Consider the following 4438-nt stretch of genomic DNA (forward strand, 5'->3'; position numbering starts at 1 on the left):
GGGCGCCTGGGTGGCTCAGTCATTAAGTGTCTGCCTTTGGCTCAGGTCATGATCCTAGAGTCCTGGGATCGAGCCCCACATCAGGCTCCCTGCTCAGCAGGAAGCCTGTGTCTCCCTCTCCCACTCTCCCTGCTTGTGTTCCATCTCTCACTGTCTCTCTCTCTCTGTCAAATGAATGAATAAAATCTGTTATTTTTTTTTTAAAGTTGAGAGCTTGGGGGACACCTGGGTGGCTCACTTGGCTAGGCATCTGCCTTAGCATTGATTGGGTCCCTGCTCAGCATTGGAGTCTGTTGTTTCTTCTGCCCCTCCCCCTGCTCATGCTTTCTCTCTTTCTCTCTCTCAAATAAATAAATGAAATCTTTAAAAAAATTTTTTTCAAAAAAAATTTAAGAGCTTGGGCCCGTTACTTTTACAGTGGACATTTCCTCGACTTTTTTAGACTTCGCTCTCTCATACCTGAGATTTTCAGCCCTTTCAAGCGACCTGCAGACTGCATGTAACCTTAATACAGGTTTTTAATGTATTGCTTTTAGCCTCTCATCTACTAATGACATTGGCTTGTCATTGTTTCCTTTCGGAATAATCTCGTGGCTGCTGATGGGAACACTTCAGTTTTATGGACCTTTTTTTTTTTGGTATTTGACAGAATGATGGTTAATCCAGTGAGAAAATCAAGGGAGTCCAGTTCGCTGACGGATCCTGTTTCAGAATCACTTGACCGGTTTGTGCGTGATTGATGCTTTCTAGACAATGGCCACCAGCACTTACAGTTTGCCCCATAGGTGCTCCCACCAAAACACAAGTAGTTCCGCAACCGGTTTTTAGGGCAGTGTGGACGTTTTCACATGGGGCAGGGGTCTAGTTAGTGACAAATCCGCTTAATTCCCCCAGATGAAGCTGATTTAGTTGGGGACTCTGAGGGTCCCCGTTGTGATGGAAAAGGAACTGCTTCAGAGACTGACCCACGCTTCGTCCCTCTCTTCCTTTGTCCCTGTTGCTCTCACTGTGCTGATAGAAAAAGGCAGGTCGCTGATCTGAGAATTTGAAACCCGACGAAATAACAAAATTAAACCCTTCTTGAAAATTTGACAACTCTTCCTTTGGAATGGTTTCAGGCTCTGAACACGTCCTGGCTGGTCGGCGCACGTCCTACCGTCCTGTGCGTGATGGCGTAATGCACTTGTCTGCCGTTCTGGGAATTTGGAGATCGGCCTGGGGAGGGGCTGGGGCTCCCAGCCGCAGAGGGATAGACTTCTTACAGGAAGGTGGTGATTTTCCAGGGGATCTGCTTTGGAGAGTTTCAGTGCATTATAGGCCGAGGCCCATGAGCCATGTTTATACAAACTTTCCCCATTCTGTGAATATGAAAAGGGATTTCAGGAAAGGCATCAGCGAGGCAACCTGGGGAGATAGTTTGGATAAGCAGGTAGACAATGTCTCCAGGCCTTCGTCATTCCTCAAGACCTGGTGGAGTCCCCTATCTAGCAGCCTGTCACCAGCTGGCCTCCTGGAGGCCCCTTCAAATTGCGTTTGGCAGCCTAGGCCTTGCAGACTGGATTGATGCTGGAGTGACCCGAGCGGAATCCTGAAGCGGTGAGCTGGTGACTGTTTCTGTGTGTGTGTGCATATACGTACATAGCGTGGCGTGTGCACCTCTGTGCCGTGCTGGCCGGACAGTCTTGGAAATCCTGGAATAATTTCACAGCAAACCACTTTCAAGGCAGAGTGTCAGTAGATGTCGGAATGCATGGGAAGTCAGCAATTTGTTTTTCGACACGTGAAGACTGAGTTAGTTGTGATGAATTAATAAAGTCAGGAGCTGTTGTGTAAATTCACTCTGAGAGATCTCACATTACAAACCTAATGGAACAAAAATTGTTTCAGCAGTTAAAACCAAGAGAAATACAGAAAGCTCTTTATCCCTGGTCTCTTCCCCTTGGAATTTCCCTAGGGAACTGATGAGGACAGTGGAAAAACACCACACTTCTGAAAGCAGTTTCTTACTTTTTCAAGTGTTGGAAGTCCACGCTGAGGCTTTTTTTTTTTTTTAACTAAATTTAGTGGGTGTGATTTTGATACCCGAGACTTTCATTCACAGTTGCCTTGCTAAATGGGGGTATTTCTCACCTGGATTTAGGGATTCAACTGTGAAATCCCAGCGGAGAGGAGGGAGGACTGACCCCTACAGCCTTTGTACCTCGCTGTGATCCAAGGAGAGTAGACCCGGAAGGGAGACCGAGCCCTCTTGCATTAGGCATCTGAATTCAGGTTGTCCGCAAATACCCAAATGTCTTCCTCTTCACTTTTCTCCACTCCAAACTATTGTTTTGAAGATTTATAATTTTGTATGGGAACCCCAACGAAAATAAGTTGCCAGTGAAGGGAGTGGAGGAGAAACAATTCAAACGGATCTGAAAATTAATGGAGCGTTGCTAAGGTCAAACGTATCCCCACCTTTGAAATCTGGTGCGATCTGCAAGCGAACGACCGGACACCAGTTCTCACCGAGAAGCATTATTATCATTCCCCGTTAACCGAAGAGGTGGACTTTCCTTTTAGCACCGTGAAATATCCAGTTTTTATCAGTGTTTCCCTAAGGAATTTAAAAATAAACCACGGAGAGTTTTGTTGGTCCAAAAGGTGAAGGACATAAAATCAGCAGGCTATTTCGTCTTGAGTTGGCTGGTCCTAGCCACACTGGGGTAACTTGGGGTAACTTTGTTCTCCTGGAACTGAACCTGTAACCAGAGGCTATAATAAAAGCAACAAGCAACAAGCAACCTTCTTTCAGGGACACAGCAAAGGTGAGTTTTATATTACCCACCCCCTCCACAAACACCTAGCATCTTCATTAAAGGATTACCTTTTACTTCAAAATGCAACTGGCTCTTATGAACCCATATATAGTTTTATAATTGAGACTTTATATGTGTTTCTTTCATTATTAGCGCTCTCTCAAGGAAATTTCTTATTGAATAGTAACTTTAAAGAAGGAGATGTAAATTTAGAAAATGTGTGTGCTTATGTGTGCCTGGGGGGTTGTGTGGTCATTCATGACTTCCCAACCCTTATAACCCTTGTATTGTTTCTAGTGTCTCATAATCCTTTCATTTATTTAAACATATTTTATGCACACGCATATTTTTATTTTCCATGAGCCCTGGGTCAAACCTTTAACCGGCACCCAGTAACGTGTGATAAAAATATTAAGTTCGCGGGGCAGAGGGGCACCTGGGTGGCTCAGTGGTTAAGCGTCTGCCTTTGGCTCAGGTCATGATCCCAGGGCCTTGGAATCAATTCCCGAATCCAGTCCCTTGCTTAGCGGGCAGCCTGCTTCTCCCTCTCACATTCTCCCTGCTTGTGTTCCCTCTCTCTCTGTTGAATATCTAAGTAAAATCTTAAAAAAAAAAAAAAAAAATGAAGTGGGGAAAAAGAGTTTCTTTTTCTTTAAAAGCAGCACAGTTGTCCACCTTCAAAGGCAAAATCTTCTGGGCTGGAAAGAGGAAGTGTATCCTCTGGGCAAAACCTGGGGCAGCACCGGTGGGGCTGGATCAGGAGCTCGGTTTCCCCTGGGGTTCCTGGCTTCTGGCTGCCAATTTCACAGGCTGACAGAGCACGAAGGAGGCTGTGCAAAGAGGGGATTGTCTGTCCGTCCGGGATTGCTAAATGCTAAGTGTCCAGGGTCATTTCCCAGCCCGATACTTGATTGTGAAGCAGGCTCCGAGGGAAATCTTGGGAGGCCGAGGATTGTGACACACACTCTCTAGGTGGGCAGTAAAACCCGACAGCCCTCCGGGGCTGCTTGGACAATGGGAGGTTGTTTGTTGGCATTTATATGCAAATTACGGTGAGTGGCTAACCGGTTGCTTTGAAATGCTGAATTTGTTTATCCCAACGTGGGAAGCCCGACCTTTGCTTCTGGAGCAGGAGGTTGAAGGAGCTCTTTCTCAAGGCCGTCCGCATTGAACTGGGTCCAGCAGGGTCCCCGGCGTGGTCATTAACCCCGGTTGGGCTTCAGGACCGGAAGTGCGCTGTGGGTCCTCAGACTGACCCAGATGGAGGTGACCTGCTGGGAAGCTGCTGGCTTACCAAGTTCTGGAGTTTTCTCTAGGCCCCTTGGCTAGAGCTGAGCCACCCAACAGCAAACAACAACTGAAAGGAAAAAATACTCCTGTCTTCAGAATATCCATCACATAAATACCTCCTCTGGAAAAAAATACATCGGCCATTTCCTTTGGCTTCATCTTCATGCCTATTCTGGGAAAGAGCACCTCCCTCCCAGACCCAAAGAAAGACTAGCCACTGAGTCTCTCACTGGGTTGTGTCTTTGTATGACCTTTTTAAGTCAAAAGCATTTGTTCAAAACGCTCACCCTAACATTTTTTATAGTCTTTATAGCTGCTAAAGGTGTGCATATGGTTTTGGCTTCAGAGGG

At 46.3% G+C, this 4438-nt stretch overlaps 1 long non-coding RNA gene across 1 annotated transcript; it reads right to left on the reverse strand.

Annotated features, from left to right (window-relative positions):
- Positions 1-415: 415 nt before the first annotated feature.
- LOC309868389 lies at positions 416-4134 on the reverse strand. Its single transcript, XR_014313678.1, has 3 exons — positions 3914-4134; positions 2458-2596; positions 416-1863 (listed from the first exon to the last, which is right to left on the reverse strand). It is a non-coding gene; the product is annotated as an uncharacterized lncRNA (long non-coding RNA).
- Positions 4135-4438: the final 304 nt, after the last annotated feature.

This window comes from Mustela nivalis (genome assembly GCF_964662115.1).
Source record: "Mustela nivalis genome assembly, chromosome: 7".
In the NCBI taxonomy this organism is placed as follows: domain Eukaryota; kingdom Metazoa; phylum Chordata; class Mammalia; order Carnivora; family Mustelidae; genus Mustela; species Mustela nivalis.